The sequence below is a fragment of the Gracilinanus agilis genome, chromosome 2 (genome assembly GCF_016433145.1).
Source record: "Gracilinanus agilis isolate LMUSP501 chromosome 2, AgileGrace, whole genome shotgun sequence".
NCBI lineage: Eukaryota > Metazoa > Chordata > Mammalia > Didelphimorphia > Didelphidae > Gracilinanus > Gracilinanus agilis.
In genome coordinates, this window is record NC_058131.1 from 48,509,823 (window position 1) to 48,527,650 (window position 17,828).

A 17,828-nucleotide genomic window follows, 5' to 3' on the forward strand; every position below is an offset into this window, starting at 1 on the left:
CAGGGTCACCCAGTTTAGGAAGTGTCTGAGGCCAGATTCAAAGTTAGAAAGATGAGTCTTCCTGTCTCCAGGCCCAGCCCTCTATCCCCTGAGCCACCTTAGCTGCCCAAAAAGTAGTTGAGAGCATGAACAGGACATGCAAACATGGGCGCTTTGGCAGCCTTCTGCAGTTAACTGGTCTGCTCCAGCACTTTGGGATGGAAAGAAATAGCTTGGAGGAGACCAAAGTGAAGAAGCTTCTCCACACTTGGCAGTGGAGAGAGGAGGAGGGATAAGGAGAAGAGTGAAGTGCTGTGGCCCAGGGAAGTCTTCCTGCCAATAAAGGGTGAGCACCCTCTACGTGCTGGGCACTGGGCTAAGCGATGGGGGTACAAAGGCAGGAAAAAGAAGGTCCCTGGCCTCCACACTCAGTCTGGCATGCAAACAGCCCTGGACAAAGTAAGCAGGAGTTAATCCCCAGAGGAAGGTCTTAGAATGAAGAGGAGTCAGGAAAGTCTTCCCGCAGAGGGAGGGATTTTAGCTGGGATCCTTTGTATGAGCAAAGGACGGAGACTCCATCTCTCACAGCCAGCTTCAGAGGAGAGAATGCTGGGTACAAAGAATAGCTCCTAATGGGGAGGGGATCTGGGAAGTGGTAGGGGGCAAACTGGCATACGGCTGAGGGAGGAGGGGAGAGAAAAGCACCCAAGGGTAACAAAGGACAAAAATTAAAATGAAGAGAAAGTTTCCCTGCGCCCTTTCACCCTTCCTTTTCCTGAGCAGGGGGTTGAGACCAGGCGGGAAAGTAAACAGGAAAACAGTGCAAGGGAGGGGGGAGGAAATGGATGCTGAGGGCAGGGAGAAGGTGAGCTGTGTGGGAAGCCCTCAAGGAAGCCCTGCGGCCAGGGGAACTGCAAGGACACAAGGGCTGCTGCTCCGGTGCCTCTGAGGAGGCTGCTGCCACTGCAGCGAACATGGGTCTGCCCAGTCCTGGGGCTGGCCCTCTGCTGTTCACAGTCTTGCCATTCACTCCCTCTCTCCTGGAGGAACTGAAGTGGCTCTAGCTTCCAGCCTGCTGCATGTAGGCAGCCACAGAGGAACCCGAATTACCCAGCACAATGCCATCCCTACCCCAGGAGCTTCCGACCCCCCAATAATTATGTGGAGGCCACCAAGCAGCAAAGAGACGACTGTTGTTCAGTTTGACCCCATTGGGGCCTTTCTTGTGAGAGAAACTGGACTAGTTGGCCAATTCATTTTCCTGCTCATTTGACAGATAAAGAAACTGAGACAAGTGAATAAGTGCCTTGTGCAGATTCACGCAGCTAGTAAGGGTCTTTGGTCACATTTGAACTCAGGACTTCCTGACTCCAGACCCTGCAGGCTATCCACTTCAAGCCTGGCAGTCCTAACCAATAGACCATAGACCAACGCCAGGACGGTCCATTTCTCACTTGACTTGATCAAATCGGGGCCCTCCCCCCCCAAATCTTCAGCTCCCATACCCACCTACCCAGGAGAGGAGAAGCGGTCCCAGAAGCTACTTGCCCGGTTAATCGGGGCAGTCCAACTCATCCATCAGGGTAGCCCCTTCTAGGAAGGGCAAGACACCGATTCTTGCTTCCCCTGTCCCCTCCTCCACCCTCCAATCCATTCTCATCCTTCAAGAAATACTTCATCAAAGGAACTCTGAGAGTGTCTAGGCTTCTTTTATACTAGTGAAGGGGCATCTCTGAGACGTCTCCATTCCCGTCATCCCAAGGAGCACAATTCCTGTACTTTTCCCTCCACTCCAAATCTCGACAAGAAAGCAAGGTCTCTGCCACCCCTAACACTCTCCTTCAGCCTGTGCGGCCAGGGGCGGGCTCTTATCTGCAGCAGAGAAACTCCTCAACACCATTGAACCTCAGCTCTAGAATACATGAAATTCGAGGTCCACAGTCCTACCTATCGGGTCACCACACTGAAAAGGGATTATTCAGGACACCTGAAACAGCCCGATTCTCCCGTCCTCAGGGGGCTGCCCACGGCACCCCAAGCAATCTTCCTTGGCATTGAACCAGGCACAAATTTACAGTGCAATTTTGGGAGAAGGGGGCTGAGAGAATTCATGAGGTGGGAGAGGACTTTTTAAAAAATGTCCCAACCCACCCGGGGAAGAATCCATGCTGGACAACCCTTCCCCCAACTAGAGCCCCATGCCTCCTCATCCGTCCTAAGAGAAGGGAGCATGCACAAAGAAAAAGGTCAGTTTAAGGAAAGCCAAAACCCAAGCCCCTTCAATCCCTACATCTTTTCCCCAAGTGGCAAAATGCAAACAAAGGCACCACCTTTAAGGTCTCACAAAACCCTTCCTCCTCAAAGGCCTGGGCTAGGACACACCGGCCAGGCTTCGTGCCTACCAAGAGTTAGGAGGCACGACCTCCAAAAGCTGCCCCCCCACCTCTACCTGGTGCCCCCAGCTCCCAAACGACCCCTTTTATAAAGGAACAAGGGAATGCACATGGGATGCGGTAGGGGTGGCAACTACTTTCTCCTTCCCTTGCTGGCTCTAGAGCTCTCCAGACTGCAGTCCTGGCACTGCCCAGTCCCTGGCACTGGGGCAGCCCTGGCCGATCCAGCCCCGCGATGGCCCGGTACAAACCGCTGCCGCCCGCAGCTCTGCCCCAGGTGCCAAAGCACGCCCCAAGGCATAAGCTCTCCCGTCCCTTTCCGGAGCCCCTCACCCTGGCACGGTCTCCGGAGCTCCGCGTCCGGACCGGCCCCCAGCAAACTTTCCGCGGGCCGGCAGGCTGGCAGGCGCGGGGCGGGGCGGACAGGTGCGCCCAGAGCGCTCGGCCCGGCACGGGCCCCACGTGCAGCCGCCGGCCCCGGTCCCAGCCTGTGCCCGGGAGAGGCGGCGGCGGGGGTCGGCCGCTGGGGGCTCGGTGGGTGGGGGGCGCCCCAGCCAGCCCGCTTCCCGGCGCCGCCGCCCCCTCTCCTTCTTTGCTTCATTCATTCATTCACAAAACGGGGCTCCGCGGAGGAGAGAGGAGAAGGAGCGAGGAAGAAAGGGAGGAGGGGTCAGTGGGGAGAGGGCTGCGGAGCCGCCGCCGGCGCCGGGAAAGCTGAAGATGGCGCAGCCGGGAGCAGCGGGCCCCCTGCGGTGTGGCCCCCAGCGGCGCGGCGTGGCTTGGCCGGAGCCTCCCCACGGCGGCCCCGAGCTCACCGTGCGGCAGGCTGCTCAGTCTCCCGGCGGATCAGCGGGGCTGCGGCGGCTGCTCCATGCCCCTCCTCCTGGTCCTCCTCCTTCTCCTCCGCCCCTGCCTCCGCCCGCACACGCCGACTGAGCCGCCCCGCCGGGACGCCGCGCTCTTAAGTACCCAAGGGCGCCCCCGCGGGGAGACGCGCCCGGGGCCGAGGAACTTGGGGAGGGGGCATCCCCGGCGCAGAGGCCGGAGGCGGCGGGGGCCGAGCCCTGCCCCGCCCCGTCCCGTCCCGGAGCCGGCGGGGCATCCTGGCCCCCGACGGCGGCCGCCCCAGTACCCCACGCGCGGCCGGGGGCACCCCAGCCCTCCCTCCGCTCCCTAGACCGCGGGGATTATGCTGCCGTCAGGTTTCCTCCCCTCTGCTGGCTCCTGGGGCTGCCCAGTACCTCCTCCGGACACCACGTGAAAGGTCCGGGACCAAACCCCGGGCTGTGCAGAGGCCTTTCCACGCGCAGGCTCTGCCTCCCCCGCGTCCCGCACCCCTGCCCCCACCCCGCCCAGAAAGATTTGTCTCCCCACGAGAAGCCCAGAGCTCCGCTTTCCTCCCGGGGCCGAGAGGTCTTTCCTGCATATTCCCCCTGCCCCCACCTTAGCGTTCCAGAGCTCCTTCCTCTGGACGGCAGCTACGGAAGAGCACCCTGATCCTCCCGGGAGATGCTCCTATACGCCCCGCTCCAGCCTCTCGCCACCTAGTCCCGAGTATCGCTCAAGAACGACTCACCCCAGAAGGGTGAATTGTAAAGTCCGCCCCAAACTTTGGCGGTCTGCTGCACAGTACTAGCCCAAAGGAACGGAGTGGTGCCCTCCCTGCCAGCAAGAAAAAGGGGGAGTCAGAACGGTCGCGCAGCAGAACTTCGAGACAATAATCAGATTTCCATAACCACTGGGACAAGGGTGGTGATGAACCGAGCCTCATCCGACCTTGCGGAGAACAGTTTGGAAAGTCGCCCAAAAGGCTATCGAGCTGTGCCCACCCCCTGGCCAGGAATGCCGTTACCAAGGCTGTACCCCAAAGAGATCAACGGAAAAGCACCCATTTGTACAAAAATATTCCTAGCAGCTCTTTCTGTGGTGGAAAAGAATTGGAAAGTGAGGGGCCGGCCGTCCATTGGGACGGGCTGAAGGAGTTGCGGTACATGAGTGTGATAGAATACTCGTGTGCTGTAAGAGAGGGCGAAGGGGCTGAAAATCCTGGCAAGAACTGTATGAACTGATGCAAAGTGAAGTGAGAAGAACCCGGGATCATGATGCACGATCACCATTTACTCTAAGGAGCCAAGACAATTCCCAAGGACTCACGGTGCAAAAATGCTCCCTACCTCCAGAGGGAGAACTGATGAACTCTGTGCAAATGAGAGTCAGATTTTCTCACTTTCTTTTTCTTGCTTTTCTTTGGAAATGTGACTTATATGAAAATTGGTTTTGTAAGAATTCACACGTATAATTGTTATCACATTGCCTGTCTTCTCGGTGGATAGGGGAGGGCTAGAGAGAGGGAAAGGATTTAGAACTCAAAATTTAAAAAGAATAGACTATGAAAATAATAATTTACAAAAAATAAACTGAACCTCTAATTTGAATTCTCCAGTGGGAACTTTGGGAATCTAGTTCAATTCCACAAATTTTGTGCCAGCCCAAGTTAGAAGCTAGAATCCAAGGAGGAAAATGATATACTATTTGCCCTACTGGGCTCCCAAAATATTTCATAGGAGGAATCATATAGACCCAAATTCAAATCCAGCTTCACTTAAGAGCTGTGATCCTGGGCAAGTCATTTAACCTGTTCCTGTCTCAGGTTCCTCATCTGTAAAGTGGGGGATAATAATAGCAGCTACCTCTCAGAGTGGTGGAGATAAAATCAGATGTTTACAAAGTGCTTTCCAAACCTTAAGGTTCTACATAAATGTTACTATTATTTATAACTATTATTTATTACTATTATATTTATAAGTATATATATATATATGTATATATATATATGCACATCTGACCAATATGAGGTAGAATGTCATGGGGGCAAAGTAGGGGAATGAAAAAGTATTCTGGACATCAATACATTGTTAGTGGAGTTGTGAACTAATTCAGCTACTCTGGAGAGCAATTTGGAACTATGCCCAAAGGGCTATAAATTTGTGCATACTCTTTGATCCGGTAATACCACTACTAGGTCTATATCCCAAAGAGAAAAAAAAAAGAGGGGGAGAGGATCTACTAGTACAAAAATATTTATAACAGCACTTTTTGTGGTGGCAAAGAATTGGAAATAGAGGGGATGCCCATCAATTGGGGAATGACTGAGGAAATTGTGGGGACGGGGATGGAATACTATCGTGCTGTAAGGAATGATGAACAGGATGATTTCAGAAAGAGCTGGAAAGACCTCCATGAACTGATGCAATATGAAATAAGAAGAACCAGGAGAACATTGTACACAATAATAATATTGTATGATTATCAACTGTGAAAGATTTAGCTACTCTCAACAATACAATGATCCAGAACAATTCTGAAGGTCTTCTGACAGAGAATGCTCGCCACCCCAGAGAAAGAACTGTTGGAGTCAGAATGCAGATCAAAGCATATGATTTTTCACTTTATTTATGTTTTTATTTGGGGGGGGAGGTTTAAATGAGAACTCTCTTACAACAATGACCAATATGAAAGTATATTTTGTATGATAATATATGTGTAACCAGATCAAACTGCTTACCATTTCTGAGAGGGGAAGGGAAGACAGGGAGGGAGACAATTTGGATCTTGTAATTTCAGAAAACGTATGTTGAAAATTGATATTATATGTAACTGGGAAAATAAAATCTATTTTTTTAAAAAATGAGAAACAACAATAAAAATGTCAAAGATGAAAAAAGTGTCCTAGGAAATTTTGGGTGGGGGAGAATACAATGTCTTGCAGATAGAAGGGACTTGTAAAAATAATGTTGAATCTGAATCTTTTTGCTTGATGGTGGGGAGGGTGGCAGATGGACCAGGAAAATTTCTGTGGAGGAGGAGGCAACATCTAGTTCTTTAAGGAAAAAGATTACTTTTCTTTGAAATTAAACTCCAAATAAAATAAATATTTCCATATACAAATTAAATTAGAGCAGGAAGATTGTTCACAAAGCAGCAATTCTCTATTACATACAGTCTGATTTTCTCAAAGTATATGATAAATCTGCATTTTCAAAGCTAGCCTTCTTGTCTGTGTTTCCTTCTGAATATTTCAGCCAATATTTCAGTCTAAGGCCATGTTAAATTCCAATTAAGTCAGACTACTGTTTGTTTTTAGGACTACATGTCACATAACTTCCTTACAAGAATTCCCCCATTCTAGCAATATACTCCCTCCTCATTTATACCCCTTAGCACCCTAGGCTAGGTGATGAAGCAGACAGAGCACTGGAACTGGAAAGCAGAAAGAACTGAGTTCAAATCCCACTTCAGATGTTTGTCATTTAACCTCTGTCTGCCTCAGTTTCCTAGTTGGTAAAATGAGGATAATAATAACAACTACCTCACAAGGTTTTGTTGTAAGGACCAAACAAGATAACATGTAAAGTGCCTTGCAAACTTTAAGATGCTATATAAATGCTATTATTATTATCATCCTTTAAGTTCAAGTCAGGTGCCACCTTTTTCTGTGAAGCCATTCCTGATCCTTCCAGTTGTTAGTTGTTATGACTCTCTCCCTACTCAAACAACCTTGTATTTATTTATCTGTGTATAATTTTATTCCATGCCCTCTCCACGAATGTAAACTCCTTGAGGTGAGTTTCATTGTTTTCTTCATTTTATCTTCAGCATCTAGCATAGCACTTTATATATACCCTGCATCACGCTTGTTGATGAGCTGAACTGAATCATGGGGGAGAAGGACTGTAGTCTGAGTGGATGATGTCTTCAACAGATATAGGGATATTGGGTGAGATGAAAAGCAAGAGTTGGTTTTTGGACATTTCAAGTTTGAGGTGCCAATGGTATACTTAGGAGGAACTATCCATCAGGCAGCTATAGATCAAGGGATGAAACTCAGGGGAGAGAATGAGATTAAATATGTATATAGAACTGGAAGTCATCATTGAAGTCATAGGGATGCATAAAAGGAGGACCAAGGACAGAGTCTTGGGGCACATCCACACTTCAGGAATGGTAAGAGGAGAACAAACCAGTCATGGCAAGCAGAGGTGGTACAGAGGTGAAGAGGGGCAGGATTCGGGGAATGATAGACTCCTAAGAGCTGGTATGGGTATCCAGAGTCTTTTGGTCTTAGCATGATGGCCACCCAACTCCTTCCCCCACATTCCACCTAGCGATGAGGACCAAAAATACTCAATAAAGTAATCAATCATTTAGCAAATGGCTCTCAGGACTCGGCTCAGTCTTAAGATGGTAATTTTCAGGGCAGCTTTTTTGAGATTGCTTTGCTTGTAGTTTGCTGCTAATTAGTTTAGAAGAAGGGAACTATAAATATCAGTCCCTTTTGCTGTTGATGTCTCTTTAGCTTCTCTGATTCCATTTGGATCCTTTCCTATTTTTAAAAATCTCTTTGGGACACAGACTTAGTAGTGGTATTACTAGATCAATGGGTATGTCTTGTTTTATAGCCCTTTGGGCATAATTCCAAATTGTCCTCAAGAATGGTTCAATCAGTTCACAACTCCACCAACAATGCATTAGTGTCTCAATTTTGCCACATCCACTCTAACATTGATCACTTTCCTTTATTATCATCTTGGCCAATCTGATTGAATCTGATAGGTGTGAGGTGGTACCTCAGAGTTGTTTTAATTTGTATTTATTTATCAGATTCCATTTGGGAAACTGAATTCTGAAGCTCTTCCTTTCAGACTATTTTCTCATCCTACCAGACCCATCCTAAAGGAACAGCACTTTTAAAAAAGGAATGCCATAAAGGGAATAACTGAGAAACTTTCCACACTAACTGGCTTCCTCTAGGGAGTAAATTGTGTTCTCTGATCTTCTTTGAGTAGAGACCCGGTGCTATTACCCAGATAAGGGAATCCTTACTTTTGCATAGAAAATGTGTCCACATGGATTTTCAGATAATTAACTGGCAATGTGTGAGGCCCTTTTACAAATATCTCTTAGCAGGAGAGGAGAACCTTTTTAAAAGACATATTCGACAGAGCAGAATTTTATCTCTACTTTACCACCAGGGATTTAGAAGTAAACTCAATTCTACTCCAATTATTATTTTTTTAAAAATGTGGCTCCAAATCCATGTGAATTGGTTTCCAGCCTGGTTCCACATGGCTAAGCTCTTGGAACGCCTGTCCTTATTTATCACATTAGTAAGAAGAGATAAATCCTGCACTCAATTCAGCTGACAAATATTTATCGAGAGCCAATGATGGGGGTTGTATGAGCTTAAAATATGGTCCCCATCCTCTAAATTTACAGATTAGGGGGACAAGACAAATGCTCTTGTAAACATGAATTACAATGTCAAATAGTACATAATTACATACCAAATGAAAAACTGTGATAGGACATTAACTGCAAGGGAAGAGGAGGGAGTCAGGGAGGCTGATGGGAACTGATAAGTCATGATCAGGGAAGGAAGGTTTCATGGAGGTGTGGCTTGTAGGAGAGATGTGTTTGTTTTTTTTAAGATCTTTTTTTATTATAAACTTGTTAGTTATCAACCAACATTTACATATACAAAGGACAGAAAAATAAAATTGTGCATGAAACCATGAATGAACCTATCACACATGGTGTGGATTTTTGTTGTTTGTTTGTTTTTTAAAATAATGGGCATATCAAATTCAACACTGCTTTTCTTGTCTGTATCCCATTTTGGATTTCTTTCTGCTCTCCTCATTCTATTTTTCTAAGCATTTCATTTCCCCCCATTTATTTATTTTATTTTAATAAATTTCCACACAAGTTTTCTGAAGTTATATGATCCAAATTGTCTCCTTCTCTTCTTCCCGGAGTTGCCAAGCAATTCCATCTGGGTTATACATGTATCATCACACAAAATATATTTCCATATTATTCATTTTTGTAAGTGAATAATTTTATAAAACTAAAACCTCAAACATTTCATCGATGCTGTCTTCTTTGTTTTGCATCATTTTCACCCCCTTCCCTTTTCCTGCAACACTGCCCTCCCCCACCAAATAAAAACCTTCCCTCTTCATAAGTCTAGACAAGCAAAGCCAGCTTGTGGAGCATCAGTCGTGTCTGAAGATATATCTCTTCCTCTGTACCTACCATCCATCATCAATCATTCCTCCAAGAAGCGAGAAGCACACTTTACCATCAGTTTTCTGGAGTCATAATTAGTCATTTCATTCATCAGAATTCTCAAGTCTTTCAATGTCATTGTCTTTTACAATGTTATAGTTCCTGTAAATTGTTCTCCTGGTTTTGCTCACTGTTCATCTAAGTCAGCAGTTCCCAAACTTTTTTAGCCTACTACCCCTTTCCCAGAAAAAATATTACTTAGGGCCCCTGGAAATTAATTTTAAAAAAAATTTTAATAGCAATTAATAGGAAAGATAAATGCACCTGTGGCCATCACCATCTTCCTGGATCACTGCAGCACCCACCAGGGGGCGGTGGCACCCACTTTGGGAACCTCTGATCTAAGTCTTCCCAGGTTTCTCCAAATCTACCCTTTTTGCTTGTCTCAGGTAGGCAGCTAAGCAGTGTAGTGGGTAGAGCATGGGACTTAGAATCAAGAAGACCTCAGTTTAAATCCTAGCTGTGTGACCTTGGACAAGTTACTTCACTTTTCTTGGTCTCAGTTTCTTCATCTGTAAAGGGGAGATAATAATAGCACCTATTTAATTAAGATGTGGGGGGATCAAATGTGACAATATGTAGCATTGTCATTTTTCCTTCATTTTAAAAAACCAATCATATCACAACGAGCGATGTCTTCACCTGTCAGGGAATTGGATGTAATCGAGGCAGAGTTGAACAGAGTGGTCAGCCTCACTCTCTTTTCCTGAGCCATTGAAGTCCAGCAACAGGACAAAAGTCAGGAGATTGGTGATGGCACCGGGGTCAGTGGATGGTCTTGGCATCTTCTGTGCTCCATGGTGCCTGGCTTTAGTTGCCTTCATGGAATAAAGGTTCTACCTGCCCATTCCATGGGAGGACGTCTTCATAGCCTTGGGGTAGACATCCTTTTGACTCAACAACAGATTTAGAGCCCTCATGTGTGGGGTGTTTGGGGAGGGCTTTTCCCAGGACTTTTCAGGACTGCTCATCCACCTTTCATGTCCTCCTTCCACTCAGCTCTCATGCTTACTGGCCAAATTCCAATACACCATCTTGGCAGATGGGCTAAACTAGATTGAAGATAATATGTGTAGAGCGATTTGCAAACTATAAGGCACTACATATGTATAGACACATATGTGTTTACATACATAGATAGATACAGACATATATATGTATTTATACACACATATAGAAGAGAACTACGTGGCTCAGTGGATAGAGTGCTGGACCTGAAGTCAGGAAGATCTGGATTCAAATCTTACCTCAGTCACTTACCAGTTGGGCAAATCAATTCACCTCTATTTGCCTTAGTGGTCCTAATTGGTAAAATAAGGACGATAACAGCCCCTACCTCCTAAGGTTGTTGTAAGGAACAAAAAAGATCATTATAAAGCACAATGCTGCCTTGCACATAGCAAGTGCCATATAAACATTAACTATTATTATTAATAACATTACATACCAAATTTTATTTATTCACTCCCCAAATGATGGGCTTCCATTTTGTTTTCAGTTTTTTTTACTACAATAAAAAATGCCATCTGTTCATATGGGACTTCCTTTCCTTCTGTCTTTGGTCTCTTTGGGCTATCATTGGGTCAAAGGACAGTTGGGACTTGGATGGGCAGAGAGGAGGGGGCAGGGTATTCCCAATAAGGACAACAGCTTGTGTACAGGAATGGAGGCAGGAGTGACTTAGGTCTGTTTGGAGAATGACGAGAAGTTCCGTCCACTTAGATCAGTGCAATGAAGCCAGTGATTTTCTACCTCTGAGGATTTTAACACAACCCCCCCTGTGACCTTGAACAAGTCCTTGGACCTTAGACAGATACAGAACATGAAGGGACCTCAGAGATCTTCTAGTCCACCCCCTTATTTTACAGAAGAAGAAACTGATTCTTCCCAGAAAACTTTTGCTTCTTCACTCCCAATTCTATTTCGATGATTCTGATATTCTAAGATTTGTCTGGCAAGGGGAGTTTGGGTCAGGAGAAAGATCTGGAATGTGTTGGGTGGTAAGAGCGAGGGAAAGTTTTCTTGCCATCATCCTGGTGGTCCACAGGGAGCTTTACTACCAAAACTAATATAGAGGATGAACAAGGGTGGATGGAGGGGGGAAGGCTTGATCCCGCATTCAGGATATGAAGGTATGCAGAAACTAGTAGTTGGCTCCTGCAGTGACCCTGTATGCTAAGCTAGGGGTGACAATGATGCTCTAAGAGAGTGATGGGCAAATTTTTTCCCCTTTTTTTAATTTTTCTTTTATTTTTTAGAAAAAATTTATATGGTTGCATGATTCATGTTTTTGCTTTCCCCTTCATCCCCCCCTTCACTGCCCCCATAGCCAACACTCATTTCCACTGGTTTTAACATGTGTCATCGATCAAGACTTATTTCCATATTATTGATAGTTGCATTGATCTGGTTGTTTTGGGTCTACTTCCAATGGGCAAACTTTTTAAAGAGGAGGTCAAAGGAAAGGAAATGCTCATCTGTCAGTCTATTTTTAAGGCAACTCTTTCCAAGTTTCATTGTATTGTATCCTACTCATTGTATTCTTCTCTTTGCTCAGGGCAGGTCTCTGGAGGTGGGATGTCGTGGGGAAAATGAAATGAAAATGAGCCAGAATGCAAGTGGAATTGCAGAGGCTGTTCTCTCTGGTGCCATCCGCTGATTTTTATTTTTGTACTCTTTTTTCTTTATGATCTCATACAGGTTTTGATTTTCCCATACATTCAAAATCACATATTAACTTTTGAAATATCATAGGATTGGCATTTACTCATTATCCTACTGTGGTTAAACAAAGAAGCAAGCTTGTCAAGAATTATTCATTACGGAATGGCTTAGTTGGAACTTTATTATTTTCAGCCATCCGTAAGGTACTAGAACATCAGTTCCTAGTTAAGCATAATGGTTGATTATATTTTAACTAATTAAAGCTTGCATACTCTTACTTTATGCTATTCATACCTATCATTAATCAAGAAGATAGTTATGGTAGCTGATTACATCAAATAAGATACAATAATATCAGTCTGGTCCAAATTTTGTTCCCATTATATTCTTTCATTTTCCACTATTTTTCAAGAGTGTGTTTGCTGTTCTTTCTGCTATAGGTTTAATAAGAATGCAGTTCTGGAAGGGTGATTCAGTGCTAACTTGTCATTCCCCTGTTTTCCTTGTGTTTCACTGTTTCCTTGGTCTGTGGGAGTTTGGGAACAAACCCAGGCCAGGCACATTCTTGCTGGGAATTGAGAAACTTGCATTAACTTGCTAACTGCTGATTTATTGCAGGGATGATTCTAGGGGAAGTTTCTGTACTATGGGGGTTTATTTAGGGTTTATTTTGGGATATTGAGTAGTCTGTGACTGTGGCTGTTCTTGCCATGAACCTGCATTGTTTTCCTGTCTCCCTGGAGCTAAATAAGGATACTGATTGCAAAAGTTTCAATACAAGCGAATGCTACTGAGAAAAGAGACACTACGGGAAACTGAGTGAGAAATTTCCATCCTTCTGACCCCTGCTTTGCAGATGCCATTGCTGGTGACGAGTTGTGCTAAACGTCACGGGCTTTGATGGCTTCCTACAGTATTCGTCATATTAGGAATAATGTCACACAGCCATAGAACATTTCAGGGGGCAGCATCTGGCCACAGGCTGTAGTTTGCCCATCACTGCTCTAAGAGGAACAGGAGAGGGGCAGCTAGGTGACACCATACTACACAGAGCTTCAGACTGGAGGTCCTGGGATTCAGATCTGACTTCAGACCCTTGCTAGCTGTGTGACCCTGGGCAAGTCATTTAACCCCAATTGCCTAGCCCTTATTGCTCTTCTGCCTTAGAATTGATATTATTCTAAGACCAAAGGTGAGGGTTTAAAAAAAAAAGGTGACATAAAAACAAATGCTTTCACAAACACAAATTTCATTTTTCAACTAGAAAACCAAATACAGACCAATTTTAAAACAAAATTGAAAATATAAAAACTTCTAATACATAACCAATTCTATTGTCTACGGTGATTCATTGTACTACTACTAGTAGTAATTACAATAATGATAGCTGACATTTAAGTGACTTTAAGAGTTATAAAGTATTTTATATCTGATACAGAATCTGTACACAGGTCTTTCTGACTTCCAAATATAATACTCTATCCACTGAACCCCTTAGCTGCCCCATGTTGAATTTATTAGCTGTGTGACACTGGGCAAAACCATTTAAACTTTCTCAGCCTCAGTTTCCTAATTTGTAAAACAGAGATAAAAATGGCACCTACCTTCTAGAGCTGGTGCAAGCATCCAATGAGATAAAATATATAGGGTGTCCTTAATCCCCCAAACCCCCAAACAGGGTGTATTAGTAGTTCGAAGCTATTTAAATTGCATTGAGTCTTTTGGGTCACCTTATATAGGGGCTTTGCACAGCTTAAAATGCTATATAAAAGCTACCATTAATTATTGAAAAAATTAAATCAAAACAAAGCACTTAGCATGGTGCCTGGCCTAGCTGTATATGAATGTTAGGTGTTTTGAGGTTAATTTAAAAAAAAAAAGCTATAGCTGAAGTCAGTAGTCCTCCCATAATTTTCTCCATTCATCCACACACTGAAAGTGAGGCTCACTCATACTTGTGGGTTAATGAGAAGAAACAGGTCTCCGAAGCTTCTTATGTGCAAAGATGTTTAGTGATCAGATCAATTCATTCAAGTTGCTTTGAGGAAAAACCTTCCAGAATTTTCAATTAAACGAGTTTTGCTTAGCTAGCCAGGGATGTCTCTGTTGCTCCACCCCGATCCAAAAGATCAGTCCAAAGATGGATCTCAGTCTGGGTTATGAAGGGTGAATTCAAGTAGATTTTTCCTGGAATGCTAAAGCTTAAGAAATCCTCATTCTCCTCACCCCTTCTTGCCTGACATTATCCTTTTTGAGATCTGTCCTTTCCTTAAATCAATGCTGGATATTCACTAAGAATTCAGTAATTATTCCTGAAAAAAGAAAATTAGGAGGCAGTTTATTTTCTCAAAAAAGTAGATAGAAACTCCTTATCCAATCTAGTTCCTTCTAATTCAGCACCAGGTGGGTGAGAGGGACTCAGGCAAATATATCTCACCAATTATAGAGTACTTTTAAAGGATTGTGGCAACCAAAGGTACTAAGAACAGAAGAAAAGGTTCAATCTTGCAATTAGAGAGATGTCAGAGAGCAAGGGCACAGTATTGGTGGCAGCCAAAGCCTTTTTCACTGTCTGAAATCTTTCCAGTTAGGCCTTGGAAATACTTGAAGGATTGGGGTAGAGGGAAGGAAGAAGGGGCAGTAAGATGGTGTAATGGACAGAGCATCAGACCCAGAGTTCCCATTCTAAGACATTTACCAGCTGTGTGAATCTAGGCAAGTCAGTTAACGTCTGCCTCAGTTTCCTTATGTGTAAAATGGAGATAATATCATCTACATCCCAGGATTACTATGAGGAGAACACGAGATAATATTTGATACATAAATATATTCTATAATACATACAATATTTATAATATAATGCAATATATAATATTTTGTATTTATAGAATTAAATTTGATTTTTTGTTTCAGACTCTTTCCTTCCATTCAGCCCCAATTCCACCTGTTGAGAAGACAAGCAATGTGATACACCAAATGAGATAATGTTTATAAGGTGCTTTGCAAACTTTTAAACGCTATATAAATGCCAGCTATTATTACCACTATTTTCATCAGAAATGAGCTTTAGGAGGCACCTGGCAAAGATGCTATTTCTAGAGTTTTTCCAGGAGCCATGAAGTCTGCCTCAGTGTCATCTTGCCCAAGTGAAAGATGGAGTGAGGCTCCTTTTCCTTATGTCCAAACCTACAGGCTCACTCACAGGTGCACAGGGATTCACATACATACTCCAAGAAGGCATATACCCATCCATTCTGGTCCAAAGCAAAACATGGCTGACAGTAGAACATATATACCCCTGCCCAGATGACTGACCACCTAATGGTGACATCCCAGAGTTACCGAATCTTGGTGTTGTGGTCCTTCTGGTCCTTAATCAGCTTTCTTGATTAAAGACAGCAATGAGATCCAAAGCTGGACTAATCTTAACATCAACTAGGATTAGACATCTGTGACAATGAAAGGGTTGGTCTGGATGATCCCTAAAGTCTCTCCTGACTCTCCATCTTTATGATCCATCAGGACCATAATGTGAAAGAGAGAGCACTAGCAATTTTGGAGGAAGGAATCAGGAAAGACTTCTTGTAGAGGATGGCATTTCAGGTGGATTCCATGATGTAACTGTGAGGAGGGAATGCATGGCAGGAATTGGGGACTTCTATGACCTTATGACCTCCCCCCACCCCAAACCACCCTTATTGTTCCCAAACTTCCCTATTTCTTTGAAGGCATCATTATCCTTCCAGCTGTGGACTCACAAGTTTACAAGGTTGGTGTTATCCTCTCTCTCCTCCCATAAATCTAGTCGGTTGCCAGATTTGTTGTTTTTACCTCCACAACAGTCTTCTTTCCACTCATTGTCTTAGTTCAGACCCCCATCACCTATCGCCTAGATCATAGCAATGGCTTCCTGAGGAAGACCCCTCGGTGCCAGCACCTTCCTTTTACTGACACCTCCACTTTATCCTCTTTCTAGCTTGTCTTTATATTGGTGCCTCCCTCATTAGACTGTGAATTCCTTGAGATCAGAAACCTTTTTTTTTTTGCCTTTCTTTGTACCTCCAACACCTAGCAGAGTGCCTGGACACATAATAGATGTTTAATAAATGCTTTTTTGATAGTCTGATTAATTAGCTTCCCTGCCTCATCTTTCCCTACTCCAGCCTGCTATTTCTCTCACGTGCAGACCCGACCCTTCACTTAAAAGCCTCAACTTCCATCTTAGGAGCAATATTAGGTATCAGTCCCAAGGCTGAAGAGCAGTAAAGGCTGGGCAATGAGGGTTAAATAATTTGCCCAGGGTCACATAGCTGGGAAGTGTCTGAGGTCAGATTTGAACCCAGGACCTCCTGCCTCTAGACTTGACTTTCAATCCGCTGAGCCATTTTGCTGCCCCCTGCATTTGCTTATATGGTTATGTTATATCTTCAATAGAATATAAGGGGCAGCCCTCCTTAGATTACAGCTATTAATCAGGTGGTAGCCCCATCTGATCAATAAACACCAAGCTCTTTCAGAGGGGTCCTAAGCCCACTGTCACCTCTTCCTTTTCCTTTGCCATTCCTTGAATGCCAGATTTCTCAGGGGAAGCCTCCTTTGACCCAGTTTTCTGAACCAGGGTCAACTCTCACGGGCACCAACCGTGTTCCCCTTCTACTCTGAGCTTGAGTCTCCCAAAGGGCTGATGGGCCCCACCATAGGTTTGAAGTTTCCAAGGTGGATAGTGATCCCAGAGAGTGGGACAGGAAGTGCAGAGCATTCTCAGCAAAGCAGGGCTTTTTGAGAGGATGATTAATAAAATCACTGTGTCAGAAATACCCCACCCATGCACTTCTATGAGCTGTCTGCAGCCCTGCTCCTGGCTTCTGGAATCATTTACGGGAATCAACCACTTAAAAGCCTGAAGCTCTTTCTCCTGGCACCCTATAAAGAAAGCTCTCCTGCTTCTTCCCAAAATAAACCTGGGCACTTTCCTGCCTTTAATAACTTCCGTCTGCATATGCTATGGCACTTTTTAGTGGTGAGGTCTTGGTGCCATCTGATTCATAGTACATAAAATAGAGAACAGGTCTGGGGACAAACCATTTGTTGGCCAAGAACTGGCTTGAGTTCAGAGACGCTTATTACTGGGTTGGCTACAAAGGTGAGGACTCTGTTCACACCAACAGAATTGTGCATCCTTGAGGGGCTGGAGTTATTCATCCTTCTTTTTTGGGAGAGGACCAGTGCCATCTTGGGATGATGTATTGTCTTGAGTGTGAATTGGATTTAAGTGAAACAGAGTTGTACCAAGTCATCAGCCTCATTCTCTCTTCGAAAGTCATTTGAGTCTAGTGTCAAAAATCAGGACAACTGGTGATGCCTCACAATGCAGTGGATGATGTTGGCATCTTCTATGTCTGACCAAGCTCTAGGTGCTCCATGGTGCCTGCTTCCACTGGCTTCCTGGTCTTTGAAACAAATTGTTCTCATCTCTCCCCCCCCCCCCACTCCAGCTGTTGGGGGACACTGAAGAGGATGAGAAACCCTGTAAAGGGTTGGCAATATAACTTTGTCGTCGTTGTTGTCCTCTTCCTCCTCCTCCTTTTCTCCTCCTCCTCCTCCTCCTCCTTCTTCTTCTTCTTTCTTCTCCTCCTCTCCTCCTCCTCCTCCTTCTCCTCCTCC